Source organism: Anser anser (genome assembly GCF_964211835.1).
Source record: "Anser anser genome assembly, chromosome: 5".
Lineage (NCBI taxonomy): Eukaryota > Metazoa > Chordata > Aves > Anseriformes > Anatidae > Anser > Anser anser.
This window is the reverse complement of record NC_139725.1, coordinates 57,377,807-57,393,347: the sequence shown is the minus strand read 5'-3', so window position 1 is coordinate 57,393,347 and position 15,541 is coordinate 57,377,807. Positions and strand designations below refer to the sequence as shown.

General features: G+C 40.9%; 1 long non-coding RNA gene across 1 annotated transcript; it reads right to left on the bottom strand.

The window, feature by feature from the left end:
- Positions 1-62: 62 nt before the first annotated feature.
- On the bottom strand, positions 63-10,735 carry LOC310900285. Its single transcript, XR_014584970.1, has 3 exons — positions 10,621-10,735; positions 9,901-9,995; positions 63-2,789 (listed from the first exon to the last, which is right to left on the bottom strand). It is a non-coding gene; the product is annotated as an uncharacterized lncRNA (long non-coding RNA).
- Positions 10,736-15,541: the final 4,806 nt, after the last annotated feature.

Sequence of the window (15,541 nt, the reverse complement as noted above, 5' to 3'; positions counted from 1 at the left end):
AGGTTCTATGATTTTGATTTTTTTTTAACCCTTGGAAATCTGCCTTCATAAAATTATTTCTGTTTAAAATATTCCTCTCTGAGAAAGAACCAACTGAGACACATGGGTACCAGTTCTTCTTTCAAACCAAATTCACACTGCTGTAATGCAGATGGAGTGAGTTTGGCTGACAATTTTAAGGGAAGGCACAGTCATCTCAGGCATCTTCCATAGAATCACTCTGGGTGGCAAGCCTCCATGTGCAAGCTAGATGCACACATAGCTTTAAAACTGCAAACACGGATCACCTATCTGCAGCTTGTCCACCCCAAAGGAGCTGTAAGACTCCATCTTGTTTAACTTAAAATAGATCCCAGTAAAGAGGAACTCACTTTATTTGTCCTATTATTCCCTCAGGCATGCATTGACATCAGTCACTCCTGAAAACCTGTAATTCTTTGTTGTTTAGTCCTTAATATAGCTATTTTCTCACAAGGTTGCCTGCCACATTACTTCTTTAATTCATACAGGAGCTGTTTTCCTCTTCAGCTCCGTTTCTCTAAACTAAGAGCTGCTTGTCTGTCCTTCTCACAGTAATGACCTCCTTATCTCCATAGGTATATCTCTTTTTCCTAGATGAGCTGAGGCCTATGGCCCTATAGATAAGTCCATTTCTTGTTTACTGCTCCTAACACATCCCTTTCCTACAAGTGGTCTGAACATCCTAACTCGCTCTTCTGTGTTTGCATTGCTTCTGGCCATGTGGCACAGGCTTTTAGCCTTCACAATACACTTTATATCTAGAATTACATACCATTAAGGATTTTAAGGATATTATTTTCCATCTACAACCACAGCACGCCATTTTGCATACCGTTGCAACTTGTTTTCTTTGCAAATTAGCACTGCAACAACACGATTTATGTGCAAATCAGTAACAGATTTATTAGCCACCCACCTTGCCTTAGATTGTAGTGATCTCATCGTTGGAAGCTCGAAAGAATAAATCTCAAATGTCTTGCAGGTTGTGACTTCAGTTTTTTACTGGATTGAAGATGTGAAACAGATTTATGAATACTTCAACAATCCAGATTAAAAGCCAGAATTCATTGGTAGTAAGGTCTGGTCTGTTGTATAGGCCTGTGATGATGATCGGTATTGATTAAGAATCTGGACAGTATTTGTATGCCTTCAGCTAAATAATTATTTCCCATACGTTCTAGCACAAATGTACAGAATATCTCTATAAATATATTAAGATGTCTATCCTATGATATTAATAACACATTAGCCTCTGTGAATGAATATTTACGGCACTTTAGTAGGTAAGTGGCTGCGGATTTTAAGTTTCTCATTTTGAGAGCAAGAATGACCCACTCCCAGTAGAAAAAACATATGGTTTATTACAGAAAAGCACACGAGTGTTTGTTGTTGGGAGAAACCTTCCAACCCCTTTAAATTATACGTTAGAGGAGCTGCTTTAAATTGCTCAGCCTATTTAAAGAGAAACTGATGCTTGACTTATTATTATCTGGCATCTGCACACACTGTCAATCAAATAGTCTACCAGTATAAAAAGCTTATTCTTACCCTTAGATTGCTTTAATATACCCATTTTTTTCCTCACATATGGCCAAAATATTCTGAGTCCTCACAATCCCAGATTCAAGTAAATATCCCCTCAGAAATAAATTTTCTTACAAAAAAATAAAATTGTTGTCCAGTTCAAGAAGCCAGTGAAGCCATTGACTCTGCTGGTCTTCATTAACAGACCATCAGGTGAGGGACAGACAGGCTGGTGGGGTGGGAGCATCAGTGCCTCCACGTAGAGCAGTAGAAGTCATGGTTTGTCCTGCAAGAGGCGAATAGTGGGGCAGCCTCTGTTCTCCTCTTTCCCATGCCCTCTTGGATGGTGCTTACACCTATCTGAGTGATAAAAGCCCAGATCTGCTTCAGCAAACCTGTGACTGCAAATACAAGCAGCCCATGTGGCAAACTGACATCTCCTCAGGTACAGAAGCATTTCCTGATCTCACAAGAACATATATACCTCAACACTCCAGCCACACTGTCCCAACAGGGCTTTTTTGGCATCTCTGCATTTTTCCAGCTCCACTGCGGTCTTGCCAGGCTCCTAAGTCCCAGCCATAGAATACAATAGATGCTATTATCATCTGCACTATATTTGTGACATTTGCATAGTGTAGCTGTGCCCCATACACGTTTTTCTGTTTAATTCTCTCCTGTTGCCACAGTGTCACACCAGGGTTCTGGGAGGGTGATGATGGGATGAGCAGTTGCATGTTTAGCCATGGCATTGGGGTGGTGAGAACAGTCTGGCAGTATTTTGTACCACATTGAAATCCTGGGTGATGTTTTTGCTGGCTGGTGGAAACAACAGCTCTGGGCTTGACCCCCAGTTCTGGAAATACTTATCATAGGTGCAGAAGAAAGCAGAGCTGGAAAAACTCACCCAGGGCATCTCCCTGCCTCAAGGCAGAGAGAATTGCACCTAAGTCATTCCTGATAGCTGTTTGTCTCATCTGTCCTCAAAGACATCCAGGACTGGAGACTACGCAGTCTTGCCAGACAATCTGTTGCTGTGCTTCGCTGTCCTTGCCACTGAAAGTGTGATATTATCTGCATTTCACAGGGGAGAGTTTCTTCCCGTCTTTATCTTTAACGTTAGATGTGGGCCAGGGTTGAGAAGTTCACCCTGAAACATTCATTCCCAAATATTCTGGGCACTCTGAATGATGTTCAGTGGTTCCTCAGTGAAGCCAAACACATGCTGTTGATTCTGTGACCTCCTGAGTACATCAAAGGAAGAGCAACAGCACACTGTGTTAGCAGAGCCTCTGATCCCTCCCAAACATTGCATGAACAAGTCCTGAGTAACTAAAAAAACTAACAGACTGGAATTACTCCCACACTACCTTTTGCTGCGTAAGCCACACCAGATTCCTTTGCACACTCGCATGCCAGGTCCCTTTTACTTCCAATGGGAGTTTTACCTTGTGATGAGGCTGGAGTTGTTCAGCTGCTTACTTCTTGCTCTGCGCCAACGTTTCTTACCAAGAGAATATCTTTGGCCTCACACAATCCTGAAGCTCTGACATGAAAAGCTTTGGACTAAATAACAGAAGTCTGCTGACTGTGTTTTAAGGTTTGGGATGGAGAAGGGCTACGGTGCTGCCCAGGGCCTATACTTCTCCCTTGAGCTTTCCAAGCCCACTCACAATGTAGGGATCAACCATGTTGGGACATGTAAGACAACTGGAAGGAACTGAGAGGCATGTTGATAAGCACAGTTGCCTTGTTCATTATGCAAAACTTTGCAAGCCATGGCATGGTGTTGCGTAAATTCTACACTGTATTCAGAGTTGTAGGCTGTTTCACCTTTAGCTGGCCTTTTTATCCTCAGCATAGTGAGGAAAATCAGTTTTTCTTGCCAGAAGATGCTGTTCCACATTTGTGAGTCAATGACAGTTTGACCCTTTAGTTGTCAGAAGACAGGGAAATAGCCTTGGAAGTTTGACAAGATATAAATACCTTCATTTTTGCCCATAATTACCAGGATTATATGCAGGGTTGTGCAAGAAGGATTATCGCATGAATGGGTCTTAACTTTGCTGGCTGTATGTGTAATTCTGTCATTTCTGTTTCTGAAATAGTAGTGAAATTTTTATTAAAGCATCAGCAGTTTAGAGGTCGCAATAAGCAAATGAAAGGTAAGAATTGATTAAAGTCTGTTTCAAAATGCCATAGATCTCATGACTCCAAAAATCCTCTTCTGTTTTAATTTCCAAACTGGGGGAGGGAATTAAATTATGCAAATTAGCCACAAGTTGCTTAACCTTTCCATGAGTGCATCATAATTGGGAAGGACAAAATAAGCCCATTATCAGCAACAGAACAGCAAACCCATTTGGGAAGCTCCAGTTGATCCTGCTTACCCCCTCCAGTGCCGTAGTGAAAATTACTGTTTGCAAACTCTTCCTCTCTTAGTGCAGCTCATCTCATCCCAGGGTTTAGAGCTGTGCAAAGCATCCAACATGCTTCAAAGGCATCAATGTGGAAAGCACCACACTCCCTGCATTCTGTCACTGCATCCACACGGCTGTGCATTAGTAATTGCTGATGACAGCCAATAAAATCAAATAAGCACATGTGCAAATGCTAATGGAGGAAAATAAAACTAAGTAATGCCTTAGCAGGCCCTGATTACCTTGATCTTGGCTTACAGTCACAAAAGCCTCTCCTCACTGGGGAAAAGACACCAAGTTCTACGATCTCTTCAGCAGGAAAGATATACATGAAGGCTTTTCATAGGTAATTATTTACAAATTCCCCGCAACCATGCTGCCTCTGTTGTTTTTATTAACCTAATAAAATATATTATCTGGAGAAAAGCTTGGGATATACAGCACTTAAATTTATATGTGTTATTCTAGTATGACAAATATTTTGTTATAGTTTGCTAGCAATTATTCAGAATAACGCAAACAGCTTGGGATGATTGTAGCCTTGTGAATTGACATTTGAAATATTTATAAGTACAGCCATCCTGCCATATGGACCCTCTTTGGAGTTATCAGTCACTGCATGCTACTGCTTCTGCAACTTGGGTTCACATCCTAATGCTGTCTGATTCTGTAACTGGCAGGAACGCAGCTACAGGCACTGCTCCTTTAGCCATAGCTGTCAGCCACAACAAAGGAAACGAAAGCTCGCGGTGCACATTTCTTGCTGAGGCGTTCTGCAAACACCTGCTTAATGCTTGCTTGTGCTGTTTTAATGTAATGCAGCTCGTACGGCATAATGGAGCTCTCTGAAAGTGAGTTTTAAATGCAAAAGCACCCATCACCGATCTTTCACTTTGAATGGTGTTATTATACAGTGAGGAAGCAGAGGGCATCTTTCCTTGACCTGCTGGTTTACAGGGTCTCTCCTTATCGTGTAAAATGCATACAATGCCCTGGCTAGCAAAAGCAGGATGTGTCATGTCATTGTTTTCCCCTAAAATGAGCTTTTCCTCTCTCCCAACGGCTTATGAACAAATAGCTGGTATTTACCCATTCAGCAGGGACTCCTATCTGTGTAAAACTCGCATCGCCTTCAGTGAAATTACATTCAAAGAAATGATGATAGGGTATGTCCTGAGCAGAGCCACGCACTAAACATAGATGCAGTATTCTTTCTTTGAGTAATTAGTGGTATCTATGAAGCCTTTGATGTCAAAGAAGAAGGTGGAAGTTCCTCCTGGCAAATTCATTAAGGTCAGGGTTTCAGTCCTGGGAATTCAGTCAGGTGCAAGGATCATTTGAAATTCCAGAAAAGTGAAATAATAATAATTGGGGGGGGGGGGGGGGGGGGCAGGAAATGGAAAAAGAAAGGAGAAAGAAGAAAAGAGAAAAGAAAGGAAAAGAGGAAAAAAAAGGAAAAAGAAAAAAAATATTTTCTATTGACATGAAGACTTTCTTCCCATTTTAAATCCTTGTTAGCTTAGTACAGAGTGATATTTCATTACTGATGCATTTCGTGGGTGCACAGGAGAACAAACCCCAGAGGATTCCCAGGCTCAGTGTACCAACAAAAGGGGGGGAAGTGAGGCAGCAAGGGGAAAATCATTTTTTTCTAGTTCTGGGGATTTGCTTCAGGCAAACCAGGTGAGCAGCTCAGAGAATTAAGCTCCCAAAAGCATCTTTTCTCCTTTGAGTGCAAAGGGCTTTACTGAACAACTGAAAACTCCAGCTTCCCCTAGTCTGTCTGGTGCTCACAACAGCCCAGAACAGTGAATGTAAGCAATATGAGTTGGTGTTGGACAGACAACTTTCTACATGAGGCAGCCTAAGTAAATGAGAAGGTGGATTTACATGACAGAGAGCATCACCAGTGTGGGGTCTACTGGTTTCTCCTTCAGGACAGCAGGGAGGTGGTAGCTTTGCATTTTCAGATTTCTTGACCTTATTTGATGACAAAGCTAATAACTGCTCAAAATGATAGACTAAATGAAAGCCTGATCAAAATGTTTTCAGCCGTGGAGTAACCAGAAGGAGCAGTCCTAGCAGGAAACAGAGCTTCATTCCTTCTGTTTGCTTCTGCTTCACTGGTTACCTTACTCTCATTGTTCAAAACAATCTCAATAAAAGGCCTCCAAAAATTGCCCAGGAAGGGTCCAGCTCGATCTCAAAGGTCAGGTATATTTATTTTCCAGAATACATCCTAGATAGCAAGGCTAGCAGTGTTTTTAGCCTTTGTCCATGTTGTATTAGATGCTTATGCATTTTTTCTATCTCTAATTAAATACAAACCATACATAGGGCAGTAAAAGAAAGCAGAGAGGATCTTCTCTTGGGAAACTCTCCAGTCTCTCTGGCCAAGCTACAAATCAGAAAGGCTCTGAGCTTGTCTACTGAAATAGAGGGCAAAAATGAGAAATATGACCTTTGTTCAGAATAGAAGGCAGATGAGGCTTAAAGCACTAATGCACAAAAGGATTAGGACATGGCACAGTCTTTCATTTGTCATGGCCTTCTCAGCTGGGATCTGGACAAGCCATTAGATGCCTCCTACTCCTTGTCTTAGAGGAAATCCCTGAGCCCCCCTCCAATTCATACATAAAGGGTTGATGACAAAGAGGCATGTTTGGGGATGAGTGTCTTTTTGTCCCAGAAAACGCATCCCTTCGTACAGGCTGATTGTCACAAGACAAAGGACAAATTGGGCCATGTGCATCTTCTTTCTGGGCAAAAGGATCTGCTGCCTAGAGAGGATGCTGCCCAGATCAAGGTAAATAGGAAGATGTGGAGGAGAGAGCTGGCAAAATGGTGATGAGTCTGGCTAATCTTCATCTGTGAGTTACTTTGGGATGGTGCTGTCAGCCAGAGAGACATGTTTGAGCTGATATCACCTCTAAAACTCCCCCTTGCTTTGATAAATTAGGGTGTGCTTCAGCCAGCAGGCAGCACCACACCATGTTCTGCTGACCAGACCTCAGGCTCCTGTGCTCCAAGGCTCTGCAAAGGTCAAGGCAGCTCCTGGCTGGCTCAGGCCCTATAACTGTTCGTGCTACCCAGGTCTTGGACAATAAAGACTTCTGGCACTCCTTACGCAGGCTACCCAGCCTGTTACTTTCTGTCCTCATTGCACAATAGACTGCACAAAGCATCTTACAAAAGCTATGTCCCAGAAGGTAATTTTTATAGATCTGAATCCATCAACAACCCTTAAAAAGATCTTAAGCTGGTGTAAACCAGCATTTGCCCCAGTGACACCAAATCAATTACTTCTGTTTTTATGTGGTGTGGATTGAACCCTTAATGAGTTATATTTTTGAATCAAACCACAGCATAGTAATTTACTAAACCTGTATTTATTACCACTCCCCAGACTATTTAGACAGAAATAGCTTTATCTTCACCTTGCTTTCTCTGTTGTGAGGCAGGAGTGATCCCAAAGAGGCAGCGGGATTCCAGTGGTGTAAATGTGGTGGAAGCCAAAGCAGAATCAGGAATCAAGAAGTCTCATTGATCATAGCTCACAGTGATCTTTCTGCTACCCTTATCAAATATTAACAATAATGACTTATTTATAGAGCACCGACTGTGAGCTAGGTGCAAGAGGATAGGCGTAAGTCCCAGAGAACTAACAAACTAAATAATAAATACATATCAATCTAAAATAATAAATTATAAATTTCATATTCCAAAGTCGCTTCATTTTTTTTTCTTCAGAGGTGTTTGCCCTCACTTTTTCTGATCAACAGGAGGGCTTGGTTAAAAAGATCAGATTAGAAATGAATCTCTTTGATGTTTACAAAGGCAATAGGGCTTTCACACCTTTCCAAGTGCAATTCAGCTGCAGGTAAAGAACTCTGCAGCTTGTGGAAGTGCTAATTAAAGCCAGTAATAACATGATTCACCTTCAACCATGCTCTGAAGTGCCTGGTATTTTTTTTTTCTTTGCCAGAAAGAGATGTTGCATGTCCAGGGCACTACACATGAGGAGCTCTCCTGTTTCAGGGATTGGCATTTTTGCTACCATTTGGGCTAGAAGGGGAGAGAGCAAAGTTGTTTAAATCAATCCTTGTCATAGGATCCCACTACTTATTGATATCCAAAAGGTGAAAGGTTAATGCTTTGCTCAGGAAACCACTCATCCTCCAAAATACTATTATTGTTTATCTTGCTGAAATCTATTTTTATATTTCCCAAGACATTTTTATTTAATTTCTGCTTAAGGTTGTCTTCAATGTGTTTTCATAGTATCACTGTACAGACTTAATCCTCTTCCAATCTGATATTGCAAGTTGTGATGGGAAATGCCAAGTGTCTGATATTCTTTTAAATAGAAAGATTAGGAGAAAGAAAAATTATTAACTTCAGGCTACTTATTTTAGCAGAACATGAGTTATCAGGGCCTCCAATCAAGCACTGAAGTTGAAAGTAACAGATCAGGTAGAGTAAGCACTTGTCCCCAGGAATAATGCGTCTTGTCACTTTAGTGGCTTGGAACATGTTTTCATTTATCCAACCATTTTCTTGCCACAGCAATTATGAAATGGCCAGTTTGAAATGAGATCTGTTTCTATTGATCTTGTTCTCTGCATCTTTTTTTTTTTTTTTTTTTTTTTTTTTAAGTCTTTGTACCTTCTGGTTAATAAAAGAGCAAGGAAGTAAAAGGTACATAAATCTACAACATATACAAATAGCATTTCATCTGGACAGTTTTGCCTATGGAATTCACTGCTGAAGGAGCTTCGGGTGAAGTGCTGAATAACTGGACTCTAATTAACTACTAACACACGTGATAGTACCAGGAAGTGGATGTGTAGCTGCAGAACAAAACTTGTATCTGTAATGCAGATGTAGCAATAATTTTCTCATTCTCCACCTGTTTTCAACATTTAGAATTTTACTCTCCTCATGCTTGTTGGTAGCTACTGGAAATAGTTAATAGATTCCTGGTCCGATGCAGAATCTCAGAATCACAGAATATCCTAATTTGGAAGGAGCCCACAAGGCTCATCAAGTCCAGCTCCTGGCTCTACACAGGAACACCCCAAAATCAGATCTTGTGTCTGAGAGCAGTGTCCAAATGCTTCTTGAGCTCTGTCAGGCTCAGTGCCATGACCACTGCCCTGGGGAGCCTGTCCCAGTACCCGACCACCACCTTGGCGAAGAACTTTTTCCTAACAACCAGCCTGAGCCATCCTATTCATGCCATTGGCGTGAAGGTTGGCAAATATTATTTACCTATATTAATTAACCTGGAATTACAAGAATATAGTAATCAGAAGCATTAATCAAGTTTCTCTCACAAAAAGAATCTGGCAGAATCTGTTAGAATTGACATAAATCATATATTGTCAAAACTATAGAAAAGAACAAGGTGCAGCCGTAGCTACTGAGATGTTATAAATAAGCTTTTGTTGTTTGACCATTTTATAACAGTCAAAGGTGAAAAAAAACTTAATGTTCTTGTAATTTTCAATGCCTACTGATTTCTCACATATTAAGGTGGAGTCCAGTTCCAAGTGCCAGAACTGAGGGAGTCTGATAGCCACCATGTGTTCTCAGAACATAGGAGGCTTTGAACAAAGCAAAAATGTCCCATGAGCCACCAGAGAGGAGTTTGTTAAAAAAGTTCTTCATGACAACAGGCCAAATCCTGCAAATGCTATTTAAACCAACTAGGAAAGTTCCTCTTTGTTAGAATCCTTCATTTAAGTGAAAAATATTTTGTGATTGCTGATTAGCCTCCTGACATTCTCCAAAACAGGTGGTACAGCTAGAAACTCACAGCACAGACCATTTTTCATTTAATGCTCTTATCTTCCTTGGTCATCCCACTCAGGCTCTTTCCTCCTTCCCTTCCCAGTAGACTGCCATCCTCTGCGCACAGCGATGCAATACTTACCTTCCTGCACAGAGTAAATCCTTACAAAGAAGTCTGCAATATATCTGTGCTTCTAACACACAGCAGCAAAGGGATTCTTCCATTTGGGTGCAAAACTGTGGAAAGGAATGAAAATAAATCCAATTTTATTTGCCGAAGGGCAAAATTTTGCCTGCAAGTCACTGGCCCTGAACTGATGATTTATGGAGGGCAAGCATGAAGTGATGTAGTCCTTGAACCAAATCCTGTTGGCCCCTGGAGTCTCAAAGGTGAAGGCCAGTAAATAGCCCTCTTCTTAGTTCTTCATTTGATGACTTTACTGACAGGCATAAGCATCCTATGGAAACCGTGCAGACAATGGTTCCCTGGACAACTGCTGGCAAGTGCAGTTTTTTATGATTTGTTTGTTAAAATCATTTCCACTGCAGAGAGACAGCCATTACTTTTCTCCCTACAATACCAGCAAGTAAGCTTTATCATTCCTAGGCCCATCTTCCCAGTGCTTCTCTCACCCAGGGGTGTCCCACATATTCTTAGCTCAGCTTGGCTCTTCCACTTCTCCCTCCCGTTCATCTTCACATAAAGATGTTTGCACGCATGGCCCCAGGTGCCTTCTCAGAGAGCCCACCTTTAGCTCATGCTGCCAGACACAGAGTACTGCTGGACATCTTCCTGGCAGAAAGGACCCTTCCAAAAAACAAGTGCATAGCCATCATATAAAGGACACCAGAATTTTTTTACCTGGTTTGGGGTTTGATCCTGCAGGGCTTGTTTCTTTTGATTCTCATTCAGTGATATCTTTTTGGCTGTCTGCATCATTGACTGCTGATAGACACAAGTTTTGCCTTCTGCCCCGAGTAAGGCTTTATTCTGAAACAACGCAACTCAGCATCAAAACCACTCACAGCATAGCCAAGGAGGCAACAGAATTTGCCTGTACTTCAGGAGAAGAGAGTCACCCAAGCTAACCAAAACAAGCAAACTTGCTCTCAACAGAAGTTTGTGCTGCAAGTGTTGCTCTCGGAGGACTGGCTGTGAGTACATGAGTCATCAGTAATTGGCTGCAGTGCTTTAGAAATGAGGAATAAAGGTGGTAGTACATTTGGGGTAGGATGAGGTGGGATGTGTTCACTGTCCTTTGTCCCAAGGTGGGAAGATCAGACCCCCTGCTTTACCTAACTCCTCCCTTCCCTATAACAAACCCCAATTGCTTTCCAGTCCCCCCCTCCATCTACTCCATTCATCCTTCTCACCGGCCACTAAACCTCCCAGTTCCCTCACAGCCTATGTCTCAGCATTTCTTTTGCAAGGCAGCAGAACATCTTCATTGTCAACTGATAGCTCCAAACGTTGGTTTTCAAATGTTGGATTATTTCAAGAAAGAGTATGTGTATACACATTTTCTCATTAAAGGAAGAAAAAGGTAATGATCAACTCCCAAATGCAGCACACAGTTGCTATTCTAATTCAAGCACAGCATGTAATACAAGCGGCTGTGGTAGGCGATAGCATTATAAATGACACCCCATTGGTGATGGAGACAAATCAGATTATGTGTGAGTAAGTTATTGATTGTATTTAGATTTCTTAATCTCTTAAATCAATGAAAGAATAGTAGATAACAGAGAGAACGTGTGCTTGGAGGGCAAAGCATCTTTTAATACTTCAGATTTAATGAGCATTTTTTAATACTCAGCAATAACTTAACTGGAAAAACACTCAGCCAACTTGAAGTATAGGTTACTATTTATTACTAAGATGCCTCAATCTAGATTTCTTTCTCAGCATTTATACCAGACATCAATCCTGATTTACCTCTCGTTGAGTTAATGAAAACATTATGCAGTTTTATTAAAGAAAATAAAGTCTTCAATTGACTTCCTCTGAAACAGTACAACAAATTCTGAGGAGATTAGCATAAGGTTTAAACATACAGATTTTGTTGCAGGAGTTGTTTTCATGAATACAGTCTTAATTGATTGTAGCAAAACAAATATGCACTTTAGTAATGCATGCTGAGCCTCCGATTCAACATTATTTTAATTAAGTCTTTTGAATGATGAATTTCAATACAGCAGATGTTCTTGAGTATTCAGGTATATAAATATAATCGGCGTCAGTATCTGATAAGCCTACAATTTGAGAGTTTAAGCACACATGAAACTGGGCCAATTGTTGAGAGTTGAAAATGGAAGGAATTTGCTAAACCACTGCTTGCACCTGTTTTGAATTATGATGTTGCTCCCTCCATGATAACCTCAGGGGAAAGAAGAAAAGTTTCCTTTCTTGTGTGCAATGCCAGAACATGGGGAAGAAGACATTCACTCCCCATTTGCAGTTTGTCATTAACCAATTGCAGCAGCTGAACCTTGGGAAGAGGGAATTTCAGTACATTTTTTGTATTGAGTATTTTATTCAACAGATCTCTTTGCACAGCCACAAACATTTCATCACAGAATTTAAGGTGAATAAAAAAAATGTCAAACCCTGTGATCAAATGATTTTATGGCTCAAATTATGTTTCTTCACAAATAAAGGAAGGCACTAGGCAGTTGTTTGCCTTTTAAATAACATCAGATTTGGCTGGAAGTGTTTAACGAATTCAAAAATGTTTGAAGTCAGCTTGTATGTAACAAGATCATAAATGTTATTGGTCTTCAAAGTGTTTGGGTGTGTTCTTATTAAGTTTTCCTTTTAGACTTTTAATCAGTGCATTCACCCCAGTGCATGGAGTTCTTGTGCCTCAGTTCTAGGTGAGAGTTGTCATCCTTTTGCTGCAGGAAATACATTGATAAATGGACTTGGCTCTTTTCAATAACTTGACATTTTTATTGTTCTCTGCTTGTAAAGACATATGAGTAAAAAAGCCCTCCCCTGTTCTGAGCATGTCCAGACTTCCATGGAAAAGCAGCAGAGGCTCTCAGCTGCATGTAAGAGACTGAAGAAAGACAAGGATGAAAAGGAAACTCCAAAAGCACAAAGGACTCCTACTGAATTATATCTGCTTTCAGAGAGCACTTCTCTATCCAAAGAACTTCTAGGCACTGAGACTCACAAGCAAAGAGAGTTTCAAGTCACCAGTTGATGCAGCCACTTCTGGGGCAAAAATGATGTGTCAGATTTACCAGAGCTGAGCAACACTGTGAAAGTACGAAAGAGGGAAATGTAGGAAAAAATCTGTAGCTGAGATATTTTAGGAAGGCAACACATCAAACTGGAGTCATTATCAGAGTTTAGACTGAGTTGTTTGAACACAGGAGTTCAATCTGGAATCTAAAGTGCAACACCAAGATCATCTGATCTGAGGGCATAGGTCATGAGGGAGAAAGCCACCTCACTCATCACCAGCACTGCCATGCTCAACAGTGTGCGTTGTCCAGCCAAATTTCTGTGAGCCCAGCACTGCCCATGAGGTATAACAGGGAACCCATATGAATTCTGGATACTGCCCATATTATCTATCTCCCCCTTTCTCTGTCCCCTTCAATCTCAGAACCCAAAAGTTACTTTCAGGAAACCTGAAAGTACATTTCATAGTTTTCTGTGTTCCAAAAGCCACGTTGGCAAGGGCTGACATGAATGATTGATGCAGCCTGGTGAGACACAGCTTCCCAGCCTGGGCTCTGCCTGGGGCTCACATTTGGCTCACCCCAAGGTACAGAGATTTCCGAAGTTAGGAAACAAAATTCCACCCACAGCTCTGAATGTCCTTTCAGCCCCCTTGGTTTCACAGATTACACGTCTTCAGTATTTCCCCAGAAACACATAAACTTCTTGTTTTATATCAAGTCCTGCTTCAGGATGGATTTCTGGGCCTGTACAATGTGTGTCTGAAAATCTTCCTTTCTAATATTCATTTCCATGCCTTTCCTCCTCCTTTTGTCCATACTGAGTTTCATTCGCATTCCTGAGCTTCACTGGCTCTGGAAGCCAACGACAGTAATCCATCACAAGCTATTTGACACGAAAGCAATTCACAGCCTCTCAGCTCCTGGCATGTGGACAAGTGTGTTGGAGGATGACCTAACATTTAAATAATGATTCACCGTTGAATATTATGAGAAATTGGCTGACAATTTCAAGGTAATGCCCTTCCAAAGATATACAGTATTAATTCTTTACTACCATATAACTGTATGTTCACTTGGAGAATCTTAAATAAAGTTTACACTTTGCAGTTAATTTAGTGAAATTCCAAGTTAAATGACTTCCAATAAAAATATGAAACATATTACAACTGTCTGGACATGGTCTTCTAAATGAAAGGGAGGTTTAATTATTTTAGAAGAGAAATATAAACAGTGTCAAGATTTAACCACTGCTCAATTTAATATAACTTCTGCCTAATTTTACAAATCATTATTTATACAGTTAACATGCATAAAAAATTAATAAATGACCTCCATAATATTGCTTTTGATACAGTTAGTAGTGTAGGCAATTATTACACAAATGTTGAAAAAAAAAACACCAGGGAAATCTGTACTTGCTTCCCAAACAGGAGGAGAGTGGAAAGGGGAAGAGAAAGGGATGAAAAAATGTACAAAAAGGGCTTCACAAAGGAAACCTTGGCCACGAAGTCAGTCTTGTATCTCTCCTCCAAAAGAGTGAAACTTGAAATCAAGGCTTCAAGATAGTGTGTACTTGCAAGCAGGAGTGTGAGGTGAAGCTTTCTGTCACCTTTATACGCTCACCAAGAGCAGCTGCAGGATAACATGAAAGCAAGAATCTGATTCCAGCACAGTGGTGAAGTCTCCTTGGGGCACTGAAGAGCTGTCACCAAGGCCCATCCCAATCATTAGTGCTAGGAATTGTCTAATACAGAGGGAGCACCAATGACCAACAAATACTATTTCTCTTCAGGAAGTTTTCATCAGGAGCCATCTGGTATCTCCAGAGTAGTGTAAATAGGGTACAGAAAGGTCTGGGCTGCAGATCCAGAAACTACTTCTCTTTAATGCCATGTTCTGGTGGTTTCAACCTGTAGTCCATAGGGTGTTTCTATGGGTCCAGAGAAGGCAATCAGGAAACCCAAGCTTACTGGTGTTAGACTAACACCATTTTGGATACTATCTCCCCTTGGTTCAGGGGTCTGTAGGTTGAGCAAACAAAGGGTAAAAATCTTTGGTAGAGAAATAAATATTACAAGGAGGCTACCGAAGTGTAGCCTGCCTTTCTCGAGGGGCTGTATGGGACAGGACCGCAATGGCCATGGATAGGACCAGTTACACCAAAACAGTATGGAGGAAATCCCAGCACTCCTGACATTAGTGGCAGTTTCAGCAAGGGCACAACCCTCAAGCTTTTTTCTGAAATGCATGCTAAATTTTCAGGTAGAGTGAATTTTCACTTATTTATACCACTTAAAAACATGGCGTCTGCTGGCATAATACTATCTTCCTTTCCTTCCTTCTTGCTGACTTTTATACTTATGCACCCCACTGATTTACATCTGGAAGTGTTAGCTTTAATATTTGGAGGCACCCACTGTACAGTAATTGCTTAATTCCTTTCTAGAAAGAAAGGAAGAAGGCAGGCAGAACTAAATGCAAACAACGTTCTGAATGTTGATTTAAGTCCATCCTTATTTCCAACAAGAAATAGAGAAAGAAAAGGGGGAGAAACTTGTTGAACCTCCCTCTGAAGCATAATGCAAAATAAA